This window comes from Sinohyriopsis cumingii, chromosome 8 (assembly GCF_028554795.1).
Source record: "Sinohyriopsis cumingii isolate HCF-2022 chromosome 8, ASM2855479v2, whole genome shotgun sequence".
NCBI lineage: Eukaryota > Metazoa > Mollusca > Bivalvia > Unionida > Unionidae > Sinohyriopsis > Sinohyriopsis cumingii.
In genome coordinates, this window is record NC_142968.1 from 22,175,963 (window position 1) to 22,196,580 (window position 20,618).

At 37.6% G+C, this 20,618-nt stretch overlaps 1 protein-coding gene across 1 annotated transcript in view; it reads left to right on the forward strand.

The window, feature by feature from the left end:
• Positions 1–12,282: 12,282 nt before the first annotated feature.
• Positions 12,283–20,618, forward strand: part of LOC149793125 (protein mono-ADP-ribosyltransferase PARP6-like) — a 33,643-nt gene continuing 25,307 nt past the window's right edge. The window contains exon 1 of the mRNA XM_089967040.1: positions 12,283–12,672. The gene's annotated coding sequence lies outside the window, so the exon portion shown is untranslated. The remainder of the gene's footprint in view (positions 12,673–20,618) is intronic.

Sequence of the window (20,618 nt, forward strand, 5' to 3'; positions counted from 1 at the left end):
CCGTGTCGTTCTTGTTGGCATAGGTTCGTCCCACCACGATGGCACGGGCTAAACACATTTGGTCATGAGGGTTGTGAATTCGGACGAGACTCTTTTTGGTGTTGCGAAGGTCGTCCACCAATAACATCTTTTTGCGTCCAGTTCCTTGAGGAGGAGAGACGTGGGTCATTTCCAGTGTGGCTTTACCATCGGTGATGTCAAACTGATCATTAGATTGTTGTACGTGTTGAATCTTGTCCATGACTTTGGAAGCGGTCAATTCTGCAGGGGTGCTAAATTCGATCCAAACAGGAGATTTCAAACCGTCGTGTTGTATGGAAAGTCTCAAGCGATCGTCTTCTTTGGGTTGACATTGTCGCTTGAGTGAAGTGAGCAAAGAATCCCACACCCCAGTGATGAACACTTCTGCTTTCTCTAACGGCACTTCAGCCTTGAAATCTTTAAACTTCACCGTGTATTTGTAAGCCGTGGTTCTAAATTTTCTAGAGGAGCGCTTTTCCGTCTCTCGAATGGAATAGTATTTTTCAGGGTTGACTAAGGGTGGTGAACTTGGTTTAGAGGGTTCGGATTCTGGTTCACTCATGTCCTCTTCAAAATCACTGGCATGAATTTGTGCCAAGATTTCAGCCCTGGTACGAGGCGATAGATCACGTTTCTGCCTCTTACTTTCTTCTTCTTCTTCTTTCTTCTCGAATGAATAGGATCGTTTCATCTTGAGTGTAAAACGTCAAATGACTCAAGTGTAAACACCATAGGCTAATTTATAGTCATGGCAGACCAGCGTATATAAAAGGGTGTGTGTCTTGTCCTTTCACTATTCATTTCACTCTCAAGCCGAGCACAACGATGGAAGAGACTAACCAAATCGAACGTTTCGTCAGAGCTTTGCGAGGGGTCATTAGAAAATTCTCTTCAGACCAGCCTACGGACTACTGTCCTTCCTTTCGAGATAAAAGTCAAGATACTTGCTATATCTGTCAGAAGAAAGGGCATTGGTCTTCAGAGTGTCCAGACCGTCAAAAAAGAACAAAAACAGGGGCTAAAAAAGACAAAAGTCAAGATACCTGTTATTATTGTAAAGAAAAAGGACATTGGTCTCCAGATTGCCCAAAAAAGAAACAAGAGGAGTCAGAAGAAAAAAGGAATTATTCAGAAGAAGAGAGGGATTCTTCGGAAGAAGAGAGGGATTTTTCAGAGGAAGAAAGCAGACAGGTGAAGAAAAAGAAACAGGAGAAGAAAAGAAGAAGGGAAGAAAGTGAGGAGGAAGAAGAGGAAAAGAGTGTGACGGTGAAGAAATTCAAAAAACAGAGAGAGACTAAATAAGGAGAAAGAAGAAGTCAATGAACTTTTTATTAAAGTGTTCTGTTGTGAATTGTGAATTGGATTGTAACAATGGATAAAAGAATAAATTAATGATATAAGGTAAGTGTCTTTGAGTTTTGATTTTAAAATAAGAAGCTACACTCACGCACTCATACAAAGAAACGTACTATGGGGGGGGTAAAATGGTTTTTTTTTTTGTTGAGTTATTGGCAAATTGAAAGGCTATCTCTCTTCGAGAAATGTGGGTGGGCCCTGAAAAGGGCCTTTTTATTTTGGTGCAGGGGTGAGTTTAAGCAATCAACTTTAACTGCCTTAAGCCTTTGCCACGGCCAAGGCCTACTTCTGGACTGCGTAATGTTGATGATGATGATGATTGGGTTGAAATCACTAAGGGTGGTACGGTAGGCTTAGTCACAGGGTTGGCGTGTTTAGCTCGGGAAGGTCGTATTCTCTTCGGTCGTAATAAAGACGTCTGATACATTTGTTTCAGACTTCTTAACTCCGCTAAAATGTCCAACAGTACCGTGACGGTTTGATTTTCACCCTCTTGTTTCTTTGCTGCTGCTACTTCTTCTTGCTGTTGTTGCTGTTGTTTTTTTCTTACCTCTTCTTCTTGCTGCTGCTGTAGGAGAAAAGCTTGTTCCGCTTCCTTTTGTCGCTGTATAAATTTCTCCAATTCTTCTTTCTGTCTCTGTCTAAAATTCTCCACTTGCGGTAATGAAGAAGGTAACGAAGGTTCCGGAACAAATTCTTGCGAGGAGAGAAAATCCACAAAATCCCAATTCACCTCTTCTGAAAGTAAGTCCGGGTTCCCTTGGGCAGTCTCCCCTGTTGGTGCACCCCAATGGATCGTTTTCTGAGTTTCCGTCATGTTGAATCACTGTCGCATAGATTGACTGCACACAAGCGCTAACGAATCTATATAGACCACGTGACGTCACAGACTGTTCTCTTCGGATTGGATGCGAGCTGACTGAATTTTGTAACGCGTGTTTGTATTGGTGAATGAACTCAATCCGTTTCAATCCTACCTCTACCTATAAATAAGCGCAGTTCACTGCATTGATTCACCTGTTCTCGTCGCTTCAAGATGTGGACCACAGTTGAGTCATCCACCCTTGTGTCTTCCATGATGTTTAGGACGGACATGCTCATGTATGTCCGATCCAAGTGGACCGTTGTCCACAGGATAAACACCAGCCTGTGGATACGTAGGATCTACGTTGAAAGACAAGGATGCCTGAAAAGAGTGCTGATTTACGGGCCAACACTGAGACGCAGCCTAAGGACAAGAAGAAGACCAATGCGGTGCCATTTATGTTAATGAATACATTAACATAAACCCAAAGGCCCTTTTCAGGGCCAGCCATATTTCTCGAAAAGAGAATGACTTTTCAATTGCCTACCCTTTTTTAAAAAATTTTTTTAAAAAAAAAAAAAAATCCCATGTTCAATTCCCCTTGTACGTAAAATGACCCACAATTTATTCCCATGTTAATTCCCCTTGTACGTAAAGTGGCACACGATTTTTCGCCATGTTAAATTTCCATTGTACGTAAAGTGGCCCAGGGGTCTCTGTAATGCTCTATTGTACGTAAAGTTGCCCCTTTCACTACTATTATTTTCTTTCTCACATGATGGTGGAAATAACAAATCATTTTATACCGATATTAACTAGTAGGAATAGAATTCGTTCGTACCACAGTCATAGATAAGTCGAAACCGTGCCCTTTGATGTCGTCCATACTAAATATTATGACAAAAATTCTAAATTACGAGCAATTAGAATTGGATGGGGGTGGTAGCTACACATGTATTGGTGTCTTTTCTGAAATTTGTGTACCTCTCGGGAAAGACCAATGGATGGAAAGTAAACTAAGTAGAGGGAGGTAACTACAATAAATGTGATCCCTATGACGACAGGAAATTACAATTCTTCCATTCATTTATAAGGTCTTTGAAACAATTTTTTAGATCTGAATTCAATTTGTATTGAATCCTGCCTCACTGGCTGTAAATCCCCTTCAAAAGTGTCGCAGAAAGGGTTGGGGAATGTTGATACCTCTTAGCCCCGTCCCAACTTATATAGTCGGTTAAGACTTAGAAGTGACACCCTGTTTTTCTACAAAGTGTTATGTGCTATGGGTTTCCCTGTCCACCCACTATTGTGTTATAAATGGTATGTGTCTCCAAAAATAATAAGTAAAAATATAATTTTGTCAGGGTTGCTCTTTGCTTTGTTCATCATATCTTTGAGTTTAAATTATCCCATATAAGTTTGGATAGATACATTCCCTTCCCCGTGCCTGGGCACGCAGTGGGCCTGGTTTCTATCCTTCCTCACTTGGAACCTAGGGGAGTACTATCCTCCCTTGGTACTATTCAAATCCCAGGATAGTGTTCCTTCCCTTTTCCTTACTGTTTTAGTATTAGATAGTGACTCTGCCAAAGTCAGTTTAGTCCATTGTGTTGTGTATTTATTTGTGTTCTGTTGTAGTGGGCCACTTTTTTTGTATGGACAGCTCTATCTAAGTCAAATCGTATATAGTTTATTTCCTTATCTAAACCTATCTGTTTATAAATTTTGAATGGTATCATTAAGTCGAAAGTACTTTGTGCTGATGTAATTTGAAGTTTCTATTTACATGAACTTCTATGCGGAAGAAAAGGAACAGGCTATATACCTCCGTTTTTTTATATAGAAACCGCATTAAATACCGTACGTGTGTGTGTGTGTGTGTGTGAGAGAGAGAGAGAGAGCTTTGGATACCATTTGATATAATTGTCTGATCTTTAATGTACCTGAAAATATAACCATATTGCAGTTTGGAAGATCACTGTCATTATGTACACAATCACAAGTAAGGGCGAAAATTACATGAATATATTATCCTCAAAGGACTATATTCAATAAGGGCCATTTTCTGCCCCCGTTTTTATGGGGAAAACAAATTCTTGTAAATATCACAAGTCCGTGTCTCGTTGTATTATTCGATGTAGGAATCACCCTATTCTGCATTTAATAAGCACATAAATTTCTTTTTCATACCTAAACACGACATTTGAACATGGTCTAGCATGGGGAATTTAAGAGGAAATTCTACATTTGAGCAACTTGAAACTAGAAATAAGATATAAGCGCAGGCTTGATCAGACAAGGTATTTACACTGATTGATTAATTTTTATTAAAATTTTTAGGTTCTCATATTAAGTTATGTGTTCACGTTTGAGCTAATCACTAAAAATTAAAAAATTCTTGAATTTTGCTGTCTATGTATCATTGTCGTTGTTTACCCTGTTGTACCGTAGCTGACGACGTATCGCTACGCGTGAGCAATTAGACCCGCATTTCTAGAGTGTGCTATATTATTTCCTTCATTATAATATAAGAAAAATTCCGGGAATAATAACGATTCAGATATTTTAAAAAACAATGTTATCCATTCATTCCTCTCTTTCTTCATTCTTTCTAAATTGCCTTGGGAACAAGATTTTTCGAAGAAGCGCAGAAGGGGCATTTGGAACAATATATAAACAAAGACTACGTGGAGTAAACATTAAATGAAATTGTACTTTTCCGTTGCCAATTTGTTGCAAACGAATGCTTTAAATAATAGGGTAAGTACATATATATTATTTATTTTATACATTAATAACAGGGGTTTTTCTTCAGTACCATCACGATACCGTTTGCTATGTTTAATTCACTATTACAGTGCGATTCCGTACATGTGATCTAAAAGAATCTGATAATTTTCTGCTGGAAACAACGTTTACAACCTGCGTACTTTTTCATTTACTTGTGTTAACTGTGTCTTTTTCATTTAGTAACAATATTAATTCTTTTACATTAAGTTATTAACTGTGAAAACAACAACTAATAACCTGCAGTTATATAAATCAGCTTGGAAAAATGTGTCATCTGCATGATATACATATGTAACAGCGTAAGTTTCAATAGCTCAAACGGTATAGCATTTATTCTGCCAACTTGTCGTACCAAGTTTCAATTCCCCGAAACTCCTATTTTTCTTGTTAATTTTTTTTTTGTCTTTTTAAGAATTAATATACATAATATCAACAGCTGTGAATTTACAGTTTGAAATAAAATTAATAACTGCTCAGTTTTCATAACCAACCAAAAAAAAATGCTCAATTTGAAAATCATTTTTATTTTTATTTCAAGCAAGGTAACATTTTTATCAATATTTCTAAAACATTTTTAACATTTTCCATAAGTTCATTCGAACTTTTGAACCAATAGTGTTTTCTTTTTTTTTTTTATTAATGTCCAAATTCTATCTTTAAAGAAGACTGAAGTTGGGAATAATACACTTGACAATTTTTTCAAGGGTTGATTTATATTTATAATTATGTTTAAAACTCTTAGAAAGTCATTGTTGCCTTAAGTATCGTAGACTTTTTTGCACTTATTTTAACACAGCTTAGATATGGACTAGGTGGCGTAATTATGATAGCCGACTAATCGAATATTGTGCTTCATTGGCATATTAGTAAAGTGTGTTCGAGCCATTATAGATTTCGCAGCAAAAACATAACAATACATGCATTTTTGGGGTGGGGTGGGGGTTGGTCCGTTTACTAATTACCATTCATATTTCACAACAGTATTAAAAAATTACAAAAGTGTTGGTGTAAGGGATATTAAGTATTGCTTGGCATTCGCATTAATTTGCGGACAAATGTATAGTTCATAAACGGATCATAGATTGAATAGAGACTACATCAAGGGGTATGGAAGTCAAGGTATTTATATTTATTTCTGCTATAGATTGAAACACGCGTGTGTGTGTGTGTGTGTGTGTGTTATATTGCCATGAAAGTATAAGGATAACAATACATAAAGAACGCTTGTCATTTCCAGTGAAGGTAACAAACCAATATTTTCAATGAAGAAGCGAACACATTGGTCCCTGTTAATGCCTCTATATATTCATAGCATTCAATAATATTAAACAACAATTCAAATAAATCAATAGCATTAAATACCGTTCAATAATGTTAATCAATATTTCATCTTGGAGCATTTTTTATTATTTTATGGATAAGTATCTTTCTGGTCAATGTAACTATATATATATAGTTTTAGAAATAAAATTTTATTTACAGAGCTTTATAACCCAAAAATAATAAAAATGCACATTTCAAAATTTAAAATTGAGTGAATAATTCTTGACAAAGCAGTGTCTATGAGAAGTCAAAGGAAAAGGTAACTACTTTTCATGTCTTTTTTCATAGTGTTTTGACATCCTGTAACCATGGCAACGGATAAGTGAACACAAAACTGATGTCACAAATAAATGTTAACCACCTCATATGTACAGTATACATAATATAAGGACATTGGAGATGGGGCAGAAAACGGCCCTTATTCAATATAGTCCTTTTCCTATAGGTCAGAAAACGTAATGGCAGCATTACTGTTTCTTGTCTTAATAAAGGAGGTTCTAAATACAATGATGATATGATGTCAGACGGCATTCTATATTAATTTAACAGGTAATACTCGTGCCCATCAGCTCCTTTTGTCTTAGGCAGGAGTGGATTATCTATTTATAATGATGACGCTGATAGGTAATATTGTATTTCACGGATCTGTGTCACGAATCTGTCAAATTAGGTGAAGATACAGATCTTGGTTCCTAGTCTTTGAGAATATTCAGGAAACCGTTTAACAAAAGCACATGGATGTAGATAATTCTAAATAAGAAAAAGCAAATTAAAACATCAAAGAAGCTAAGAAAAAGCTTGTAAGTGATTTCTTTAGCTTGTTAATCTTGGAACAAGCAAACGATGATGAAATTCATCCGTTGCCTTGAAGGATATTCAGAATAGTTTTGCAATAACATGGGCAATGTATGGATGCGCGACATGGTTTAATCTCACCTTTCATAATTTATTATATTTACATAGAAATCGCCATTTTTTTATGTAAAGCAAATACAGGATATACCAAGGTATGACTTAGTAACAGGTCGAGGCAATGTCAATATGTTTTATAAAAACTCCTTCAAAACAATATTTTTGCAAAATGCATCTTCTTGCAGATTTTCAACATTGTACAAAATGATATTTTGATTCCTTCTGGGGAGTTGTTCCAAAATAGTTTTACTGAGTTGTAGGAGACGCCGTTTCTATTGTTATTAACGTGTATTATTGGAAAGTTTGGTGTTCATGTACCTGAACTCGTTATCTGCTACTGTGTTTGTGCGTATTATATGACTGGGTTCCACGGAGTTATTGGACATGTTTACAAGATGACTGAATGCGTTATTTGTACTTTAGATGATTCAACACAAATTAAACTAAAAAAGACCTTTGCACAGAATACTGAGCATGAAAATATGAAAAAAGAAGACATCGGTGAATCTTAATGACGCTGGTTATATTTATCTCAGAAGCTCAGAAAATTTGTATTAAGCACTAATGAATGGGTCTGGTGAAATGCAACATTTACTTTATTCGTCCCAGGCGTCATTCTCTTCATTATTACACTTTTTCTCTATGATACTTACCTTCTTATTGAAAGGCATTGGCGAACAAAGATAAGGGCGGGGGGGGGAGGGGTGGTGACTACATGTTTACTCTCACCCCACCCCCCTCCGAAAATAACTATACGGGCGCTCCTGCTTAAAGGTCACATGTACTGCATTCAAGGATAATACTAAAATGGATCAAAATCGTGACAATTTTAAGTGGAAGAGAAGATAGCAAGTTTAAAATCATTTAAATACATGATTATGTTAAAACATTATCTCCATAAATCTGATTAAATGACAAAGAGGCTGGGCAGAAGTCCATTTTGTTAAACATTTCTCTTCCCTTTGCCATACTTTCATTAATATAATACTCACTGCAATTATGTGGTTTTTCCCGGCATGTCCCTGATTCTCCCTGTACCACATATACAGGTCGTCATGTGGTGAAAACTGGCGTTAAACCCATAACAACGACGAATTGCAATAGCTCACATCCGGAACTAGATTTCCGAAAACAGGAAAGAAAAGAATACAATTTGATAAGATTCCTTTGAACACTGAAAACATGCGGCGTAAACCAAATATAATCTACAAGGGCACCCACGTGCAAATAAAACTCTCATCTGTTTACAGCCGACACTGTACTTTTCAATTAAATAATTCGTTATATTGCTCATTACTTACTAGCATACCTATTATTAATTGTTTGTTTTGCTGTTTGTTTGTTTTGTTTTGTTGCTTTTTTGTGGTTTTTGTTGGTGTTACTATTATTATGGTCATTACAGAAACAATGAATTCTCCGGGATACAATTACACAAATTTACAAAACTAATGGCACTATTTCTCCTCATTTTGTCTGTCATTGTTTTGTATAATTTATCCTTTGACAAGGACTCGTGAAGAATCAGTCCAAAGCGCTTCTGCTAATTCGTTAGCAAAGTGTTGTATATGTATGTATGTATATATGTATCTATGTATGTATGTATGTAGAGAGAGAAAGAGAGAGAGAGAAAATGCGTAAGTATGATAAACTGATGGCTGGTTATAGTTTTGATAAGACTTCAGCAGGAAGGTTAGATTTTTTTCTTTAGGCCGAACTCCCCGTGAGTTTTTAACTGTTGTATCCAGTATCATTCCATACTTGTGCGTTCTATATCGGACTTGGCTGAATGTTCAGTTGAGTTGTAGTTGATGCAAGTTTCGCGTTGATGTCGTCGTGAATGTGACTTTTGTGGTTATTCATTCGCTTTCTAAAATCAGCAGTTTTGTCAACATATTGAGTGCTACTGATCTTAGCGACGTTTTGAAATATACCCTTTTGAGTTCGGACGATTCAATCTGGTGCAAATCCTCCCGAATTCTTTTTTGTAATGTGGGTGTGTCGGGGTAGAAAATAACCACGATGGAATGCGTTTATTGTTTTTCTTGGTTTTTTATTTCAGGAGGGTTCCACTGTTGAAGAGTCTTGTTTTGTTAATAGCTTCCTCGAAGTTATATCTGTATCACCTTCCCTCTACACATGGAGCAAGAAAAATAGCACCAACATAATAACTATAGTTTTGCATCACAGACCTGATCTAAACTTTGTAGAGTGCTTGCCCTGCAAGGAATATCCTATTGATATGGGTCCAAGGGTCAAAGGCCAATATCATTATAATGGAAAAATGTAAAATATCTGTTGCGCATAATTTTAAATTCTTAACCATATCACAACAAGATACTTGCTGGCCAGTCTACACTCGGAAGTAATGAAGTATATTGATTTTCAAATAAAAAGGTTCACAAATCAATGGTACTGTAAACTGTGACTAAACAAATCTTTGCTGTAATATAATCTTAGTTCTAGAACTCTAACTTTACCTAAGTTTGTGGAAGGTTTGCACCTAAGGTAACGAAAACATGAGGTCATTTGATTATGGGGGCAAAAGTTCAAAGACTATGAACATTGTGATCGACAGAAAATTGGCCACTCGTGATAACATTTGTTCTAGAGAACGATCCCTGACCAAAGTTCGTGGATGATTCCAGTTTGGGTAAATAGAAGTCAATAGATTTATATATCTAACGGTCAAAGGGCAAAGTCATTGTAAGTTTGCTAAGAACAAATGATTTTTGCTCAGTACGTTTCGTTCAAAATTGCATGTTATGGTCAGATGGAAGTATTTTATTCTATTGCTTCATGTTAAGGTAAGCAGGACAAACTGTTAACTATAACTATTTAACTATAACTATACACAGGCTGGCCGTTATATCCTCCTTTGTTTTCTGCTTCTTTTTGCTGTGTGGTTGGGGGGAATATTTTAAGAATGACTAAATCTTCTGTAATGGTTTGTGTCTTGCATACCTGAACTTATTTGTGAGCATTTAGCTGTTGTTGTTGTAGGGTTTAACGCCATTTTTCAGCACAAGATAGGCTATACATGGCGGCCAGTATTAATTGTGGAGGAAGAACCCAGGAAATCCCAAGAAACAACCACGGACCCTCGAGAAGCTAGTGGCAAGCTTTCTCACATACCCACATTGGCCGAATCCGAGACTCGAACCTACGCAGACAAAGGTGAGATGGCAGTGATCCGTAACGGAGAACCCTTTAGAGTTACCATTTAGTAGGACAGAATAAAACAACCAAGCAAATGAGAAATGGACTAGATGGGACATGAATGCCAGGACAATACACATTTTGCTAGCTTCCAATAAGAACAAATCAACATTTAAATTTAGTATCCGTACATTTACCAAACAGTATTACTTTGCAATCACTGGTTCTTAACCAGATATTATTGCCTTTTTCATTCAGCTGCAAAATCTGAATCATCCTCGACATTAAACATTTGTCAAGTGGCCGTATTTGTAAAAATAACAAAGACTTTTTTTATTTTATCCCATAAGATTATATTTTACAGAATTTCATCCAAATGTTTCAGAATGCAGAATTAAAAGAAAATGGTAGTAACACTGCAAAATCTGGAATGACTGGCATCTCTGGGTACTGTTGATCAGCTTGTCCTACAACCAGATTATTCCATCACGTCTGTCTCTTAGGAATATTGTAATAGTTCCCCAGAACTCCGCTGGGTTTCTTGAAGTTTTTGTGCTTGATTCCCTTTTTACTCTTCTTATCGTACACCTGAAAGCAGACATGTTTCCGCCTTACAACAAATGTACAACACAGATACATAGCATAAAATTTGGATTTTGGCATACAAGGGTATCATTGTAGTGCCCACTGATGCAAGACTTTCATGCTGGTTGCCATGACACCCGTGCTAGATGTCAGATCAGCACCATTTTCATTTCAGATCAACTAGATATCAAAACAATTCTTTCTATAGAAATCTCATGACAAGAGTTCCAAGATGGCAGATATAGTGGCCATATTTTAGGTCATAAAGGCACCATTTTCATTTACGATCAACTAGACATAGGAAGTCGTTTGGTAAGATCAATTGGCAATATGACTCTCCATTTATGAGGAGTAGCAATTACAAGATTTCAGAAATGGTTGTCATGATCGCCATATTGGAAGTCAGATCGGCACCATTTTCAATTAGTTCCAACTTATCATAGGAGTCCTCTGGCGAAAACCCCAATATATATATATATATATATATATATATATATATATATATATATATATATATATATATATATATATATATATATATATATATATATATAAACCCAGTGAAAATACGATTGTTCGTTAAGGAGGTAGTGAAAATAAAATTGTCAAGTGACCACTGTGGCCATATTAGATGTATCAAATGCACTGTTTTTATTTCGGACTAAAACGACCATTGGATGCATAATTAATACAGTTATATATGGCAATGTTCTGCATGGATTTGATTCCTTATTTCTCCAAGCATTCCTCTATTTACCGCTATATCCTTTCATCCTACCCTTCCAACGATACTGCTCGTTACTGCTTCTGAAAGTCTTGTATAATACACATTATAAAACAAAAATAACTAGAAATTGGATGTTTGCAAAACATGCGTGTCTATATTGCTGCAATGTTGTTAATAGACTGCTCTACAGAACAACATGGTTAAAGTCCCTAAAATTTGACAACTTTAGAAAATAAACAGAAAATCCTTTAACGATCCAATCAGGTCTTCTATATAGGAATGCCTGCTTACAAAGTGGTTATAAATATGGCCTCTAGTCTGTTCACGATCACAAACAGTCTGATACAATATCATCTCATAAATATGTGCACATGCCACTCACAATCAAACTCAACCCATCTCCTGACAATATAAACTTACAAACCATGTCGTTTCAAAATCTGATAAGAAGTATGACCACTAGACTGTTCACAACTCAAGTAATCAGATGCATTAATATCCATCGATATCGCTCACAATCAAAAACTCATCCAAGCACTTGATGACGTACATGTATGCTTACACACTAAGTATGATCAAAGTCTGATCAGACATGAAACCTCTATAGTGTTCACAAACAAGTGTTGATGGGCGAACGTACAGTTCACAATAGGCAACATACATTGGCCTTTCGCCTGGTGAACTAAAAGCTAACAAATTGTTCTGCTGGTCTGACAGTCGTATCAGGCAATCCACTGTATCTACGATTTCGTGGCTCTGAATAGTTTTTGTGCTATCTTATACAATTAGTTTTTCATGAACAGGCGTATGGATGGCAGCAGTAAAACAACATGATCATTGCTGCTACTGAGGGCATAAAAAGCAGTGTGCACGGTATAATTTAGACAATTCTACTGGGGATAAACGTGTCTAACCGTGTTTGCAAAAGCACCATCATGTGAATATAGATGGCCTAAATCTGCAGGCATATCTATGTCTATGTCGCTCTCTTGAAACCGTAAGTAGAATAAATAGCATAGATTCACTGCATCATATCACCGTATATGTGGGTCTATAATTCTTTCGTGTCCATAAACATTAAGGATTGTTGTTGTTGTTGTTGTTGTTGTTGTAGGGTTTAACGCCATTTTTCAGCACAAGATAGGCTATACATGGCTGCCAGTATTAATGGTGGAGGAAGAACCTGAGAAAACCCCGGAAAGAACCACCGGCCCATGAGAAGCTACTGGCAAGCTTTCTCACATACCCACATTGGCTGAATCCGAGACTCGAACCGACGCGGACAGAGGTGAGATGGCAGTGATCCGTAACGGAGAGCGCTTTAGACCACTCGGCCACTCGGGGCCCCTAAGGATTCAATAGATTCAGACGTTTTATTTATTGTATTGAGATACAGTATGTACTTGCTTATAAGTCGAGTCCAAGTGCCAACAACACAGATCGTGATCTACTATTGAGTTATGTGTGAGCAGATCAAGGACTATGATGTATGTTCTACTGATTACTCCTAACAAGTTACATAGACCCAGATACACCTGTGCATTATGCGCCATCATATCTGGGTCAGTGCAGTTCGCAGTTAGTCTCGATCTATTAGAATATACGGTACGCTAAAGAATTGTTGTTTTTAATACATGCACGTGCCATAGCAAAACTACCAGCAACGCTCTTCCAGCACAAAAGTCAAGCCAGGTTCATAGTCCTGTGCAATAGCAAAAGTTAGAGTTAATTATGTTTATCGAGAATTGGAAGAAAAAATCTCTTACCTATTACCTCCCCTGACTATTGCTAGGTGGCCATGGTTGTGTACGTAGTTTAGCTTTTGAGTTTCAACAACGATGTTCACATATGCGGACAGGTGTGTTTTTTAGGGGTTAATAGTAATGTCATCGGGTAAACATTCTCAGAGAAACATAATTTACAAACAGATTTGCTTATCCCTTTTATATTGTTACAAGCCAGGGGTATTTGCATGACCGAGCGGTGTCCAGCCCTGGCGCGATTCCCGCAAGGAGTCGTAAGTTTACCCCAAATTTCCAAAGACTTCCATACAACTTCAGTTGTAAATTAGAAAGCCCGACGTGTCCGTTCTATAAATAATTTTTTACTCTACTCAATGCAAGACCACAGATCTCACAACCTGCATAATATCTACCAACCCCTCATCTGCATGGTTTCTCTTCGTAGGTTTCCGTACCGCCAGCAGTTCACACAGTAGAAACTATACAACTAACCCTTAACACAAGGAACTATTTTAACTACGCCACCAACGACAAGTAAAACTATGGTTTCCATGCACATTTCGCCAGTACAAATGCATTAAATTTGCTACAATGGCAACATAAACGGTATCTGCCGAGTCCCTTTTCATTGGTTCCATTGTGTAATTTACCGGTTTCCTACCGTAAATACTGCTAATGCAGTCACGCCACCAATATACACCACTAGATTTTAGTAGGGACTTTATTATTCCAGGGACACTCATTCGGTTTTGACCTGAATTCACTACTAGTGAACCATGGTATCATGGAAATTCACTAACACTTTACTCCATGACGTTTCCTCCTAGTAACTGAATAATTATTTCGGGCAAAGGAATATTTATATTGCACCGAATTCCAATAATCAGACAAGTAATCACAAAAATCGAAGATTTCCTTAAAACGGGGCGCTATACCGAAATGCTCATACTCCAAATTTATTACAATATCTTTCTCATCACATTATGTAACAGGTTTATGCAATATTGAGAGTCTTACCTCTACCACGTTCACCCTATCAAAAAAGACTGTATTCCTCATATGGTAATAAACGGCATTCTTAACATGAAACCACGAAAGCCGTGAGGCCTGTACCCGGATGAGAGAAAAGAAAGCACATTGTTCAGTAAATTATGTTTCTCTTGGAATACCTACCCGATAACATTAACTTTAGGAACATGATCCCACTCCCTCTATAATCCAGCCCTTCGAACAAGACGAAAATTCTTCTTTCCTGTACTGTCATATATCGACAAAGAGCACTAACGTTTGCCCATTAGCTTCACTCGCTTTCACGACCTGGCACTAGTTTTAAGTTCAGCAGAACATCGTGAAAAGGAGAATATGAGGGTATGAAATTAAATATGATCAGTTAAGAATTCTCGAAGAAGCAAAATCTACTGAAAACTTTATCCGTCAAATAAGTTCCCCGATCACATCAACGTTAGAAGAAAACGTAAAAGGAGGAGGGAATGTTGAGCATTCAACCTGTACTTTGAGTAACCTTCAGGGAGTAGTGCTGGATTCATAATATGAAATATAACACAGTCTCCCAGTTTTAGATCAGCACAACCGAGGAAGCTATCGTTTGCGTCTTCAAGGAGAAAAGCAATTAAACATGATACCAAAGATTTTCCAGATGAAATCAGCAAAAGCTACTGAGGATGGACTACCCAAGCTATTGCTGATGTCAGATGGGTCTGGTAGTCTCTGTGTGACCAACACTGGTCCAGTCAGATTCAGACTGTATCTCTGCGAGGCTAATCTTGTGTCTAAAACTCGAGATAATGGACTGCATGTGCCATCCGAAAGGCCTCAATAATGTCTCAAATTGAAATATTGGGTCAGTCCGGGTTTGGATGGAAGACTTGGGTCGGGATATTTGAAAAGATTTGGTTTCACTGGGATCTCCCTGAGTAGAAATATGGCTAAGTTGCGAAGATCGCTGATCTCGGACTTCAGTGAGTTGAGAGGGGCGGTCAGAATCATTTTGCATTTCGGCCCCTCAACTTCTATAGTATTATGTATTTGTGTGGATTCGGCAGAAGTGCGAAGGTTGGGGGATAGGTAGGTAAATTAACCCAACATTTTCCAACTGATAGAAATGGTATCCTCGGCTCATGCCTAGGTTTCCGGAACTAGAGAGTTGAAGATAAGGAGATTGAGATTCCACCAGGTCGAAATAAGATCAATCATCGGACAACCACATAGTGCGCATATCCGATGCAAGAGCGCCGGATGGTGAGACATTCTGTATGGAACATCTGCCCTTCCTGGACAGAGAGTCGGCCAAGACAATACATCTGCGCGGAGTATATCTGATCTTGATGCCGATGTCGAGACTTGTACATCAAGGTCGGAACTGTCATGCTTGGAGACAAAGGTGAGGTGATTTGGAACGGTCGTGTTTGAGGAGGTGTGTCACAACCACCGAGATAACTAACATTATTAAGATTGCCTTCCAATGGTTACTGTCTCTCCAGAAATGAAAGGCCTTGACGATACTCGCTCATTTCCAAGATTGATGTAGAGACACGTTTCCTCCAGACAGGTGGGTTTCCCAATGAATTCCTTTTGTAAGGCAGTAGTCTTGATTGCGCAGCTGAAGCATGAATGATATTATGTTGCTCGTGAAATCTAGCAATAGTCAAAAGGGACACTAATGAGACAGCATTTGCTGAGCTTGAGGGGGTACTGAACAAGGACCTTGAGGATATGACTGACATCTTCATCAAATAGTGACTACAGCCAAGCACAACAAAGACAGTTTTCAGCGTCTTCCACTTTAATAATGCAAATGCGAACCGTGAACGTTGCATCCTTCTCAGTGTGCAGCAAATAAAACATCACCCGACACCTACGTACCTTGTTGTGACTCTCGATAAATCACTGACATTCTACAACCACCTGAAGAATACTTCAGCAAACTTAGCATTCGAAACAACCAACTCCGCCAACTGGCTGGCTCAACCTGGAACGCTAGTGTTCAAACATTCAAGATATCAGCACTAGTCCTCTCATATTCAGCAGCCGAGTACTGCGCTTCTGTCTGGGCTCGATCATCTCACACCAAGTTAATTGATGTCCAGCTCAACACAACAATGTGCATAATCTCTGGAACACTACATCCGACTCCTTTACCATGGCTATCGATACTCAACAACATTCCTCCTCGACATCTGTGTCGCCAGTAAGCAATCACAAATATGTTGGCTATGGTCTATGCCAGTGATAAACTTCCACTGTAAATGGAGATCGTCTCACATCCAGCACTGCGTTTGACTTCGAGATGCCCAGTCTGGTTAGATTCGTTGCCGGGGGATATGACACCTATTTCGGCATGAAGTGCCGAGTGGTCTTTAACAGATATTGTAGACCACTCACTCGTAGCTGAGCCATCTGTCTACCCTCCTGCCTTCAACTTTCCACGTCATCTGTGGACCACGCTGAACCGCTTCCGGACAAGACAGGGTCATTGTGCAGTCAATCCTGTCCAATGGGGCCAGACCACTGACTCTTCCTGTAGCTGTGGAGCTCTGCAGACCATGTCACACCTTGTGAACAACTGTCCACTGACACATTTACCCGGTGGACTACAGGCTGATGATGACGCTGTTAAATGGCTGAGCAAGCACTGCATATAATAATAATAATAATAATAATAATAATAGTAACAATAATAATAATAATAATAATAATAATAATAATAATAATAATAATAATAATAATATGATCCGGTTTCGGATCAGAATATAACAAAGACGCTAAAGCAAGTTAGTGAATGAGATGTTTATTATAAAATTATTGAAAAGAGATTAAATCCGGCACCAAACTCGTGCAAAATAATCTAACAATGGATTTAGCAAAATGATGCCGATTGAGTTAAACAACTAATAACGAGGAAACGTATTCCTTTCCTAACCTGAACGAATTATGCCATGTAACTTAAAAAAGTAATGAATAAGAATTAATTAACAGAAATTATAAATAAACAATTGATGTCTGGATCTATCACCGTGGAAGATCAATGTTTAGAAATGAATTAATACAACTATGAATAACTTAAGATTATTTCAAGTATTGAATTTGTACAACTACGAATAATATTTCATCTACAAGCAGGACCTCTTTATTCAAATAGTGCTACTGAATATATTTTTGATTTTCAATCAAACAGTGATAGTGTTAAATTACAAAAATTACAAAAACGGAACGTAATAATTGATGCCATCCAGTTGATGATCACAAATTATCTTCAATCCCTCTCTGTCGGTTGATCAATAAGCCACCACGCATGAACTGCCCCTCCCAGTCTGCCATAGGATCCCTCAAGAGCCATCTTGTTTGTCGAAAACCTGTTCGCACGGACGCTTAGGTCCTCACCACGAGAAAACCATTCAAACCTGTTGGACCCTAGCTTTGGTCCTCTCCATGAGAAAGCCATTCAAACCTGTTGGACCCTAGCTTTGATCCTCTCCACGAGAAAGCCATTCAAACCTGTTGGACCCTAGCTTTGATCCTCACCACGAGAAAACCATTCAAACCTGTTGGACCCTAGGTTTGATCCTCACCACGAGAAAACCATTCAAACCTGTTGGACCCTAGCTTTGATCCTCACCACGAGAAAACCATTCAAACCTGTTGGACCCTAGCTTTGATCCTCACCACGAGAAAACCATTCAAACCTGTTGGACCCTAGCTTTGATCCTCACCACGTGAAAACCATTCAAACCTGTTGGACCCTAGCTTTGATCCTTACCACAAGAAAACCATTCAAACCTGTTGCGCTCTAGCTTTGATCCTCACCACGAGAAAACCATTCAAACCTGTTGGACCCTAGCTTTGATCCTCTCCACGAGAGAACCATTCAATCCTGTTGGACTCTAGCTTTGATCCTCACCACGTGAAAACCATTCAAACCTGTTGGACCCTAGCTTTGATCCTCTCCACGAGAAAGCCATTCAAACCTGTTGGACCCTAGCTTTGATCCTCACCACGAGAAAACCATTCAAACCTGTTGGACCCTAGGTTTGATCCTCACCACGAGAAAACCATTCAAACCTGTTGGACCCTAGCTTTGATCCTCACCACGAGAAAACCATTCAAACCTGTTGGACCCTAGCTTTGATCCTCACCACGAGAAAACCATTCAAACCTGTTGGACCCTAGCTTTGATCCTCACCACGTGAAAACCATTCAAACCTGTTGGACCCTAGCTTTGATCCTTACCACAAGAAAACCATTCAAACCTGTTGCGCTCTAGCTTTGATCCTCACCACGAGAAAACCATTCAAACCTGTTGGACCCTAGCTTTGATCCTCTCCACGAGAGAACCATTCAATCCTGTTGGACTCTAGCTTTGATCCTCACCACGTGAAAACCATTCAAACCTGTTGGACCCTAGCTTTGATCCTCACCACGAGAAAACCACCATCTTCATCAGAGCCAACGTCACAACCGATAGCTGCACACAGGTTTTACACACAAAAAACGATTAAATTATCCTTTAAACTGGTTACTTGTTCTCCCTGGAATCATATACCTGATGCTTTTTTGTCTTGTAAAATTAAATGTTTTCTTGTGATACATTTAATATTTACTGATAGGAGTAAAGATTATTGATACCTATCTTTTCTTAAATATTCACATATTAATTTGGCTTAAAATTATTGTAAAGGAAGGCCTCAAAACTACATTTGGTAAATACAAACGAATGATCATCTGACAAACGTCACTGTATCTTTTTATTGCTTTTCTTTAAATAATTATGTTTTGAATTAAAGTAAACGGCTTTTACATATAATTATTAACTGAGCCGTGTTTTGATTTCGAAATTAAGAGAAAATAAAAACTGTCATGGACTTGTTAACTTTTTAAACTTTGGCAAAGTCTTGAAATATTAATACTAGTGGCACGTTTGTCTATGCTCTCACAGCGCGCATTATTTGATACATTAAATTTCTGTTGTGTGCACGACCTCTGTCTATTATTAAGGATAGACTTTTTATTTGTACCTGATGTTTTTTATGTTGGTAAGTTATAAATACGTTGTTTACTGATTTTATTTTCTTCAAGTTCTTAGAATGTTCTGGATCCGGGTAATTTTATTGTGTCTTGGGTTTTTACATAATGTTATGGAAAACAAAAACAAACTGTTCATTTCCGTTTTAAGCTCAGTCTGTCGAAACAGTTACTGTTAATTTCATATATAATTTGAGAGGAATAATTTATTTAACTTATTCATTGCTATTACAAAGTGCTCATTTACTTGTTACCAAAAACACTGAGGATTATTGAGAATTCATCTAAAGATACGCTGGATTATACCATTTTGATACATCCAGACTGTTGGTTCATCAAACATATCAAGACTATTGATACATTACCTTCAATATTAAAAATCATTCTTAACATTATACATTTTGACTTGTGATAGAACATTCAATATTAGTTTGGCTTCAATTCAAAATACTGTACGTTCCCGTTAAATTTCAACTTTGTAAGTTATAGAAATGAGTTATTAGTTAACTTTTCTGAACTTTTTTGTTTAGTTTATTTTCGTTACTTAGTTTAAGACCATAGATTTATAACATATTTATCGGTCTTAACCTCAAGGAAAACAAGCACATTTTCCCACTATGCTTTGCACAGCCTACAGTACAAAGTCAGCGTATAATAGCGGTATACAATATCTTTGTGATATCTTCTCCAACTCTGCTGAGACAACTGTTACCAAACCTTGCAATTCCGATACTTCAGACTTGCATCAAATTGTTGTTTTCTATCAACTTCTGATTCTTATTACTATCATCATTAACATTTTATTTTAGAAGATTTTCAAAATCAATCCGATCAAAAATCGTATAAAGAAGTGTTTACTATTACCTCCAAAGCATCCATTTTACTTCTAAAATGGCCATCATCAAAATACACAGTAGGAAAATTGCTCCTTAAAAATGAAATCAATTTAAACTGATCACAGAAAAAATGCAAATACAGAAATTTGATGGAATTAGCCAACATGTTTAGCAATGTGCTTAAATGGTACTTTTTTCCTCCGGAGAATAATTTAATAACAACAGACAATAATGCTGTCATCGTGGTTAAGTGGTCTGTGACATTGTATGCCAACATTATCTATAAGCTCTTTTGCCGCCAATTAAGATTAAATTTTGTACGAAAG